The sequence below is a fragment of the Anser brachyrhynchus genome (assembly GCF_964034855.1).
Source record: "Anser brachyrhynchus genome assembly, chromosome: 2".
NCBI lineage: Eukaryota > Metazoa > Chordata > Aves > Anseriformes > Anatidae > Anser > Anser brachyrhynchus.
In genome coordinates, this window is record NC_137695.1 from 90,532,084 (window position 1) to 90,544,228 (window position 12,145).

Below are 12,145 nucleotides of genomic sequence, written 5' to 3' on the forward strand. Positions count from 1 at the left end.
GCTCAGCTGCCCACCCAAGCAAAACCACCACACCACTACAACAACTGATATAGAAATTTCATTAACCTCCCTACCACTAAATAAATAAATAAATAAATCAGCAGCATTCATGATGATTTCACTTAAAAACCCTCATGTTTACCTAACACAACCTAACATAAGCCTTTCAGTACTTAAAGGGGGCTTATAAAAAAGGTGGAGAGTGACTTTTTACAATGGCAGATTATAGGACAAGGGGGAATGGTTTTAAACTAAGAGGGGAGATTTAAATAGATGTTAGGAGGAAATTCTTTACCCAAAGGGTGGTGAGGCACTGGCACAGGTTGCTGAGACAAGATGTGGATGCGCCATCCCTGGAAGTGTTCAAGGCCAGGTTGGATGAGGCCCTGGGCAACCTGATCTAGTGGAGGGTTGGAACCTGATGATCTTTAATGTCCCTTCCAACCCAAGCCATTCTATGATTCTATGACTATGATTTACTAAATGTCTGTAATCAGTTCTTGCTTTCTTATATTGCCTTACCTTGAGGAAAAAATCTTAAGTCTTAAATCATCCTATAAGAAACATACATATTTCATCACAAAGAAGGTGGCTTGCATGACTCTTGACCTTGTAGCAATTAGTTTTGTACACATTGACCCCTGTGGAACTGTAAAAGCAACATGAAAGCATTTTGCTTTCTGCCCTATGCAAAGTATATCTAAGCTGGTCATAGGAATCAGGTCTATGTGCTGAAGACATAATTCAAAGTTACTGAAATCTGAATCTCTTCCATTGGCTTTGCATTAGGTAGATAATTCTGCAGTCAATTATGCCATGCAAACCTTGTTAAGCTGCACTAAGAAAGTGACTGAGATGAGATCCTACATGGAGAGCAATCACAAAAATTATACTCAAAAGACACACTAGGTCCATATTTGCAAGTCAAATTACTTTTGCCATAGCGTACTAACCATCTTTCTTTCAAGCTAATCAATGCAAGACACATGTCATGTCAAATCCTTTTATTTTTATACCCTCGTTGCCCTTAAAGTCAAATGCTTGGTATGAAGGGACAAGCATGATTATTAGACTAAATATAATTAAAAATTGACTAATGACTACTTTGCATTCACACCATAAATATAGGACAACTGAGTCAAGCTTACCAAATGGTTAGAAGTTAAGAAATTTACAAGTAAGATTAAAGCGTTTGTTTGTTTTAAGCACACTACTAAGACTTGTATGGATCTCCCAATCTATTCAGCTAGTGAGCTGTCTGTACAGAATGCCACATAGTAACCACCTACATTACAGAACAGATGCTGTCTTCAGGATATATAGAAGCTTACACCCATCAAGATCAGTACTTGGAGCTCACAAAAACTCTTGCCACCTTGCTGCATGTTCACTAGGTCACAAATGTAGGGACAGGACTGGTGTACTGTGGGGATCCACCAGTTCTGTCTGACTTACCAGACAGAAGCAAGTAACTTCTCAGATTAGGTCTGAGACAGAAAACTGTACGTTCACTCGAGTGGTCCCAGGTCACATAAACTAAAAGTGATAAAACAAGGCAGGTATAGGTTGAAATGTAACATGTAGTCAGCACAGGGGAGACATTTAGGAAGGCTTCTTCAATCTGGCATTACCTGCAAAAGAGGACAAATAATGACCAGCAACCTTGCAGGTAATCCAGTTGAATGAAGGGCAGCAGAATTCAAGTGAAAAAACAATTTTACCAAATTCAAAATAATTGCTTCTGTATTTTAACTTACCAATTCCTAACAACAATTGTAAAAAAAAATAAAATCAATTTTCCTTCAAATGATGCATAAAAACTGTAATCCAAAGACCCATAAATGATCCTTTTTACTGAAATAGCTTCACTATTTTACCCAAATAATTTCACTATGCTCAGACCTCTCAGAGACTGATAACATGTCAATGTATTATCAGCATTCACACATTCACCTTTGACTTTTGAAATTTCTTTACAATTAAAAATATCACCACTAGACTTGATAGGGCATCCAGAAAAAAGAAGTTTTACTGGGCCTTCACTTACACTTGGTACTTGTTTGTTACAGGGACACTGTGAGTGTTTCTGTAAGCGCAGGGTTCCCTTTTTGGTAAGTTTGCCTTGGATTCATGCAGTATGCTCCTGAATTCATCTCCAGTGGGCTCAAAATAACATCCCGTCTGGGTGAGTCAAGGTTGAAATCATGCACTGGATGACCCCACCTGAAACATAGACAAAGCATACCTCCAACAGAAAGGAAGTACATCTTCTCTAATGTCCTTCAGCATTTGCTCTCTATACATGCATGGGATTGTAAGAACATTTGTAAGAACAAAGCAATCTGCAATCGCTGTACAGAAACCTATTTCACATCACCCAGTAGATAAAAATGCATAGCATACACCCAGAAGAGACATCTGGCGTGAAAATCAGTGCCAGGAAACATGCAACATGGGCATGCTAAAACCCTAATGGATCACACCAAATCAAACTAACTCCAGTGATCCCCTCTTCACACTATATCAGTTATTTATATAGATACACCTTCTCTGACCAAACAACTTTTTCCAAACAGGAAATTTTCTCTCTTCCCTCAACTTCAGTGATCTTTAGAGGTCACCTCTGTCCTTCACATAATAAAAGAGCAAACTCATTATCATATTCATCATATTTATGTTCTATTCAACGGACTTAATTTTTCATGTTAAAAGTGGAACTGCATGTAGATGGTTACAGAATATTGGTTAAATGAGGTTTTTTTCTGTAGATTGTAGTTAAAGGAAAGTACTTTTTTTTTCTTGAGAAGAGAAAAACACATAAGAATTAATTATTTGGAGGGAAACATTTTAGGTTGATCAGTTCAAAGCAAGGTGAAAATAGCAGATTACCTCCATATGCAGGTAACAGGAATACACAGGAAAGGAAGTAAACTTCATTATAGCAATAGTTATGGAAGACCTTACATTTTTCATCATTTTACCTCAGCACCAATAGCACCTTCAATGTGATGACAAACCACCTCACAAACACCCCCAAACTAACTTCATTGGAAAATGCTGTCTGACATCTCCCATGTATTTTTGACATCAAAGTGGCAATTTAAGGAAAACTTCTGCCAGAAGTTTAATTTTAAAACCATCAGACAGAGTCTTGAGAGCTGCCAAATGGTTCCACAATAATTTTAGAAACAGAAACTCTTAATATGCTTTACAAGAAGTTCATACAACCTATCTCCCTATGGTGGTGTTTACCCTGATAATTTTTAACATTATTCATTAATGGTTAATTTTCAGTCATAATAGTATTGGAATAGGCCAAAATTAGATATGCATAAATATAGAATATAATATAGGATGTAATTTTCACTACTTCTTAATTGTGAGAGTGAGGGAGACCAAATGAAATTGTAAATGCTATGTAATTTAAAAAGAGTAGGAAAACCGAGAGATTTTTTTCTTAGAACTACAAGAACACATCAGGGAGTAGTAAACTAGTCACATGCGCTATCTCAAAGAAAAACTAGTTGCATATGCAAGTCAAATTTGGCAATGTAGCTTAGCCTCACTGAAAGAGAGAAATTGACAATATTGAAACATTTTCCAGCAACATTTTAAAAATAGGGCATTTCACTCTAAAAAGTTGTAAAGTTTCATTGTTTATATTTTCAATATAAAACAATTCAACTTTTCAAAAGGTATGTCAGCAGGCAGAATTTCTTTAACAAGGTTTTTAGAAGTCAGAGTCATACAGGAAGGAGAAAATATCATCCAGTCCCTCATCCTATATTCAAACCAAACCAAACACTAAGAGAATGGAACATGGGTACTCAGGACATAGTTCTTACATTATTGCCTAAAATATCAATTCATAGCCGTGTGCCCTATTATGGAAGTCAGTTTCCATTCTTATAGTACCTTCTACTGAAGCTATCACTTTTGTGATGAAAATCTTCAAGTCTTAGTAATCAGATATAGAAATATCAAAATATAAGTTGTTGGGAGGAAGGAAAGAAACATACATTTTTTTCTTACTATTTGACAATATATATATGATCAAGAGAAAAAAAACAGACAATAATTAATAATTAATAATTCACCTGCTGAACCAAAACATAAATCCTGAAAATTGTTTCCCTTTGCTTCTCAGAGCAATTTGCATCCATTTTGATTCAGACAAAAGTTAGCCCAAAATATAGAAACATTTTGGAAAAGAAAAAAAAAAAAAGAGCATGTTGTTACAATGCTGAAAACTTATATTTTCAGGAATTTATAATCAAAGAAAAACAGAGTACGGATTAACAAAACTGCCAGAGACAGCAAAAGTATTGGTAATAGTTTAGTTTTCACCCTGGAAAGCCTGTTGTTTCTCTCTGCATGGACAAATACCACCAAATGTAAAACACTGCCAACAGATATTAAAAGCAACCCATCCTAAGACACCTATGTTGGTCAGATCTAAAAACATACACAGCATCTACCACGATTAAGATTATATGTATCACTCTAAAGGTATTGAACATCTGCTTGAAATTGATTTATCAAGGAAGGGAAGTATAGGGCAAAACTACCCATGCAACAGATTCCTTACCAACAGGAATACATCATTTTCAGCCACAAACACTCCTCTATAGCAAAAATATACTAAAGAAATAAATAAATAAATTCATTGCTAATCACCTGCTAAAACGATGCTACAACTGATGTGTGAGAAAATGGATGTGGGGGTTTGTGCAAACCTCAAGAAAAAAAAAAAACCCTTACACCATTGTCTTTAAATATGTCCTGTTTGAAACCAGACCATGTTATTAAAATCTTACCAAGAAAAAAAAAGTCACTTTTGGTTCAAGTGACAGGATTTAATCTGATGGAAATGAGATAAACAAGATTTTATGCTGAAGCAAAACACTCTTTAGGTTAAATAAAATGAATTGGAAAGAGATCATGTTTAGGATTACCCATTCACATTAGCATATGATAAGGGATAAAATGTAAAAAACGCGGTATGAGTGAATGAAATGTTCCAGTACACGGCTTATTAAGCATTCCTAGTTATCTTCAGAAAAGCAGAGCAGTTCCAATAAAACACAGACATGTTGATATTTTTATACTTTCCAGTTAAATCATCCCTTTTAGAATTTAAAGAGCCTGAATGAATTTTCCCCTTAAAAATACAGAGCTCCTGTCATCAAAAGCAATCAAGTCAGAGCCTCTTCAGTTTAAAGGACTGATACTGCTTGGGTTACATGCTGTAAATGGTATTCCCCAATTTACACATTCATGAATTAATTTCTACTTGATGGCAAGTAGAAATTAATGGCATACTTTTCTTAAGACAGAGTGCAAGACAGTTATTTTTTATCCTGAGAACACCTGCTAAAACACCTTTGCTGTGCATACACACAGTAAATGGACCAAGATAGACAATAATTCTCAGACAATTGCACAAGAAGAGAAAGCAAACACTGATAAATGTGTCCTGGTTTCCTTCTAGGAAGAGAAGACAGACATTTCATTTACTACTTATAAGAAAGGAGGAGGGGGAAGTAACGAGAAAAGAAATTGAGAAAAAAATGAATATGGCAGCTTTAAATAAATATTAAGAGGTCTGTAACTCCTAAACAGGAGACATTTGAGGATTCAACAGAAAAAGCATCAGAGGAAACTGAAGACACTTGAAAGTACATAGAATATCTAAATTATGCAAAACACTGGACAAAAAGATATTGAAATGATAAGTTTAAATGAAAGTACACATTTTTTACCCTTTTTATTAAAAAAAAAAAAAACTATAGATTTGGAAAGCTCCAGAGGAAAAGTGAGAATTTTACTTCAACTCTTTCCAAAATTTTTAATATAAAAGGAACAATATCGGGTATTATAAAACAAGATCACATGGTATAAAATATGCAACTTAACCTGTTCTGTGCTTTCCTATTGTAGTGGGTTTACATGGCAAGGTTTTGTAGCAGGGGGCCATAGGGGTGGCTTCTGTGAGAAGAATCCAGAAGCTGCCCCATGTTAGGTAAGGGCCCCACTGCTGACCAGAGCCGAGCCAATAAGCGATGTTGTTTGCGCCTCTGTGAGGGCATATTTAAGACAGGGAAGAAAAAAAAAAAAAAAACACTGCCACACATCAGCTGGGAGAGTGAGAGGAGTGTGAAACAGCCTTGCAGGCACCGAGGTCAGTGAAAAAGGAGGGCAGGAGGTGCTCCAGGCGCTGGAGCAGAAGTCCCCTGCAGTATGTGGAGAGGCCCCTGGTGGAGCAGGCTGTCCCCCTGCAGCCCATGGGTCCCACACGGAGCAGATCTCCACGCTGCAGCCCGTGGAGGAGCCCCCGGTGGAGCAGGTGGATGTGGCCTGGAGGAGGCTGCGGCCCATGGAGAGCCCCCGCAGGAGCAGGCCCCGGGCTGGAGCTGCAGCCTGTGGAGAGGAGCCCACGCAGGAGCAGGGGGTCTGGGGGGAGCTGCCGCCCGTGGGGGATCCAGGTTGGAGCAGTTTTTTCCTGAGGGATGGACCCCGTGGTACGGAGCCATGTGGAAGCAGTTCTTGAAGAGCTGCTGCCTGTGGGAAGCCCATGCCGGATCAGTTTGGGAAGGACGGCATCCCGTTGGAGGGACCCCACGCGGAGCAGGGGCAGGGAGTGACCATGAGGGAGCGGTGGAGACGAAGTGCTATAGACTGACCATAACCCCCACACCCCCGTTCCCCTGCACTGCTCAGAGGGGAGGAGGTGGAAGAGGGTGGATGGGGGGAAGGCGTTTTTGTTTTCTTTCCTTTGTTTCTCACTTCTCTAGCTTGTTAGTAATAGGCAATAAATCTTACTGTCTCCCTATGCTGAGTCTGTTTTGCCTGTCACAATAATTGTTGAGCGACCCCCCCATCCTTATCTCAACCCTTAAGCAGTTTGCATCGCATTTTCTCCCCCTTCCCCTTTGAGGAGGGGGAGTGAGAGAGCGGCTGTGGTGGAACTCTGCTGCCCACACGAGTAAAACCACCACACCTATAGGATAGAGTATTTAAGCTTCAGTAAACAAAGCTGGAACAATATTATGAATTTTAAAAGATGCTGACAGGTAAAGAATAATGTAAAAAGCAAATATTTTTCAGAAGCATGATTTAGTTTAATTTATAAATTCATACTGAAGTTGTATCTAAAGAAATTGAAGAAGATCAATTAAGTTACTATTAACATTTCTGCAAACTACGAACCTTTCTTGTATACCAAGAAAGGTTGGTACCACAATGGCATGAGGCCCAGGCCTGCTCCTCAAGTATACAGTAACAGGCTGCCTGGGTATTCCCACTGGTGCAAAGATGGTGTCGAGCGAAGGCAGGAGCATCAGCCAAAAAGCCGTGTGGGGCAGAGACGTTCCCATCGTCCAGAACACAGCATGGGACCCAGACATGCCCATAAACCAGACATCAGCGTGGGACCCAGGCATGCAAATTGACCACAGAGTGCTGTGGCACCATGGCACACCAACCAGCCTGAAAACCACACAGGTCAAAGGCATTCCATTTGGCCCAGCATGCCACGGGGCCCAGGCATGCCTATTAGCAGGACAGCAATGAGGAGTCCGCGGAGGTGAATCCACCACAAGATGAGAAGGAACCAATGGAATTAGATCCATTGGTTTGGGATCCATCCAGGTTTTGTTTGTTTTTATTATTAAAAAAAAAAAGTTTTTAGTAAGTTGTTCGAGGGGCCAATCACTCCCACTAAAGTTTTTCATTGTTTTTATAGACACCTGTCTTTATGCCAGAGGTCCCTGCTGTTACTATTACCTGCAGTGACAAGATATCTCAAGTAATAAACAATACCACATTTTGTAAAGTAGAACTATGAGTGAAGAGCAAGCCAGTGCACTGAGAAAAAAAGAGAAGAAAATATTTCCATAACTGTAGCTACATTTTCACCAGCACTAGCTCTGTGAAGGGAAGAGAGCTGGTGACATTGGTTTAGAGCAAAGAAGTTTAGCTTGACAGAAATGAAAGCTCTTTCCTATGTACAGGAGTGCTCTCCCATCACAGTAACAGGAAGGAACATCTTGTGATCTTGGAAGAAAAGCTTCTATCCTGCTCTTCTTTCCTCTCCATCTACATCTTCATAAAAGACCAGCTCAGAAAAAGCCTTCATATGGATATTTGATTCCGTCTCTCATTTCCAACTTTTCTTTCCCCACCTCAATTATAACTAATGAAATCAGTTTCTATGTTGAGTTATATTGTCTAACAGCAAGAGCTTGGGGCCCTTTCACAATATCTATATAAATATGATCCACAGCAACCTCCAAATACATGGAAAACATCTCTCCAAGGCTAAAACGTCTAGTCAACTGCTTGCTCCACTAGTACATTCTTTATTTAGAGTTTCCTAAGTGACTTGCTTTTCTTGTTTCCACAACAAACAGTGCTGTTTTCTGTACTGAGTCTGGCTGAGATGGAGTTAACTGTATTCACAGCAGCCCATATGGAGCTGCATTTTATATTTGTGATCAACAAGTGTTGATAACACACCAAAGTTCCAGCTGCAGCTGAACAGACCTTGCACAACATTCGAGACCTTCTCTGTTTTTCACTCTGCCACCTGCAGGGAGCAGGGCAGGATTGGGCAAGAGGTTGGGAGGGGACATAGCCAGGACATCTGACTCAAATTGACCAAAAAGATGTTCCATACCATTTAATATCATGCTTAGCCATAAAACTGGTGGGAACCCATTTTTCCAAGGTAGCCATTGGTTAGAGACAGACTAGTCATCAGTCTGCTGGTGGGAGGCAGTGAGTGCTTGCTTTTGCATCACTTGTTTTGTTGTTACCGTTTTTCTGTCACTTTGTATACTGCCTTTATTATTCACAACAAGTTTTCCTTGCTTTTACTCTTCTGTTGCAGTTCCTCACCTGGGGTAGTATGGGGAACACATGAGACAGGACGCAAGCGACTGGGTGGGGGCTTAATTGCTGGCAAGGGTCAATCCATCAAATTTTCAAATGGAGAGAATGTATTTTTTTCTAGAGATCAATTGTTAGTCTTCACAGAAGTATCAGCTTAACAGACACTAATAATTTAGAAGCCAGCATTTGTTAGTGTACATTTTTCTGTAATATCCTGGCACAGATTGAGGATAAAAATGCAAATGTTTATTTTAGCAAACATCTGATCCTGATCTGCACAGCTGTCTACTGAAAATGACGAACTACGGCTGTGAAAAAGTCAGAAAATAACCATTAAACCCCAGAATATGTGAGACACAGCACCATCTCTAATCTTTTGAGTTGCTCCTGCTTAAACCTGGACTAAATTTAACCAATTTCATGAAATAGTTTATTTCCTGAAGTCACGACATTCAACACTGTCACTGAAAAGACTCAGCTAGCTGAAGAAACACGTTCAAGGCTACCTATCTTAGGTTCTGTGATCAATAAACTGCAGAAAATATGGAAAATATTTTCACCTCTCATCACTTCAAATGTAAGTATTTGAGAAACATTTGCTGTATAATTTTTTAAACTACAAAAAAGTGCATAACATTCAGATATTTATATCACTACTATTTTCAAATACATTATTCATATGGTCTCTATGTCAATAAGAGGATGACTACTACATGCAGTGCTTACCTTACTTATAATACTTCACAGAAAAGGGATCAAAACAGCATGTGTTCTGTGAGGGGAAAAAAAAATGAGAGGGAGAGAAATCCCATAATTGACAGGTAATTCACCGTCACTTCTTGACTTTTCCATCTTTGTGTCGTCACTGTAAAACTTAACATTTTTTTCCATCAAAACCTGCATTCCTCTGGGCAGCAAAGAGTTCAGGAGCTTTTTGGATTTATAAGCATACACACACTAACCCTCACCTGAGCAATCTCTTGTAGCAACATTAAAAAAAAAAAAAAAAGCTTTAGCACGAATAAAAATATATTTGTGACAGCATTTTACTTATATTATTTTTATGACTTAATGTCTGATGATGGGAAAAACATTTAAGAATAAGCTCACTTTTCCTTATCAAACACAAGCCTTTCAGTCTGTTGAAAGAAAAAAAAATAAAAAATAATGTAACAGGAATATATGGTTTACTGCATGACACATCTACAGCTGGGGGAAAGGAATTATTTGGCAGTTGTAGGTATATTTCACCTTGGAAAGCCAAATGCATCTTGCCAGATAATCTATCACTATTTCTCCATTTGTCCACAGGGCAGAAATTGGTCTTTCTATTTCTTCATCTCTACAACAATAAAAACATCCTTTCCTGTAAAATAACTCTCAGGATCCTGAGGACTGGAAGTCAGATTTTAAGTGCTGTAACTTACAATTCTGCTTCTGCTAACCTTTTGATAAGCATGTACTCCCATTCTGTAATAAGAGCATTACTACTACTAAGCTATCTAAAAGTTAATTTCAAATTTTAAAGTGTTTGGTTGAAACATACATACATAATAAATGATATTCCATGTATTATCAGCTAAAATGAGCCAATATCTGGCACTGAGGGAAAACAAGCCAAGCAGTACCTGTTCAACTAGCCATGATCCTACTTGGTGCACACACTTCATCCATTGCTTACCAAAAAAATTCACATAATTAATAGTTACTCATGTTCCACTGCACAAGCTAAATACATAGAATATATACACATATGCATAAATTTCTGTTTTTGTGCTTCTCTATACATATATTTAATTACTCAGGCATGAATGAATGATAAAAAAATGTAATATAGATTTAAACTACCTAATAAGTCTGCTTTAATTAACCTTTCTTGTAATTCCTGTTGGTTTAATATCATATAAGTATTGTTCCACAGGGTTGTTTTTGGAAATTGGCATAGTCTGACTAATTAAACTTCCCACAAAACTTCCCATATTAATTAAATATGGGAAAATATGTTCAAGGCATTTAAATAGAAAAAGGGTGCTATACCATTAAGTGTGCTGTACCATCTGACCTACAGTGGAATTAAAACTATTTGTTTCTTCTGCAACTATACTATATGGTTGCTTTATGCATGTCAGTCATTTCCAACAGCCATTTAGTTTTAAATAGTAATAAATAAATAAATAATCAGAAAAGAAATATCTTACAGGAAGTCCAAAAAGAGCATCTGCTCTATACTAGCATTCATATCGGTGACTGACAGTGAATTTATAAGAGGCATAAGTCTCTCTAAAATAAAAAAGCTATTATATTCTACATGTAATTTCAAAGAAGCACAGAAAAGTTGAGGTTGGCAGTGACCCCTCTGATCCAACCATGCAGCTCAAGAAGGGATACCCATAGCAGGTTGCCCAAGGTCACATACAGACAGCTTCTGAATATTTCCAAAGAGGAAAATTTCACAACCTCTCTGGACAACCTGTGCCAGTGCTCAGTCACCCTCATGGTAAAGTTTTTCCTGATCTTCAGAGGGAAATTCCTATGTTTCAGTTTGTGCACATTACCTCTTGTCCTGTCAGTGGGCACCACAGAAAAGAAACTATCTCCATCTTCTTTGCAACCTCTGTTCAGGAGTTCATATATGTTGACTAGATCTCCCCAGACCCTCCTCATTTCTAGGATGAACTGTCCCAGCTCTCACATCCTCTCCCCATAAAGATTCTCCAGGCCCTTCATCATGTCCATGGCCCTTCCTTGGACTCTCCAGGAGTTATGTGTCTCTCTTGTACTGGGGAGCTCAGAACTGGACCCAGCACTCCAGATGTAGCCTCACCAGTGCTGAGTAGAGGGGAAGGATCACCTCCCTTCACCTGCTGGCAATACTTTGCCTAATGCAGCCCAGCCATACAATCAGCCTGCTTAGCAGCAAGGGCACACTGCTGACTCATGTTCAACTTGGTGCCCATCAGGACCCCCAGGCCCTTTTCTGCCAAACTGCTTTCCAGACACGTGGTCCCCAGCTAGTCCTGGTACCTGGGGTTCTTCCTCCCCAGGTGCAGGGCTTTGCCCTTCACCTTGTAGAACTTCATGAGGTTCTTGTCAGCCCATTTCTCCAGCCTGTCAAGGTCCCTGTGGATGGCAGCATGGTCTTCTGGTGAGTCATCCACTCCCCTCACTTTTGTGCCATTTGTGAATTTACTGAGGATGCACTGTACCCCGTTTTCCAGGTCATTAATAAAGAGGTTAAAGAAGTCTGGACCCA

General features: G+C 38.9%; 1 long non-coding RNA gene across 1 annotated transcript; it reads right to left on the reverse strand.

The window, feature by feature from the left end:
* Nucleotides 1–995: 995 nt before the first annotated feature.
* LOC308191287 lies at nucleotides 996–11,887 on the reverse strand. The gene is made up of 4 exons (XR_013947863.1): nucleotides 11,448–11,887; nucleotides 9,619–9,664; nucleotides 2,048–2,223; nucleotides 996–1,631 (listed from the first exon to the last, which is right to left on the reverse strand). It is a non-coding gene; the product is annotated as an uncharacterized lncRNA (long non-coding RNA).
* Nucleotides 11,888–12,145: the final 258 nt, after the last annotated feature.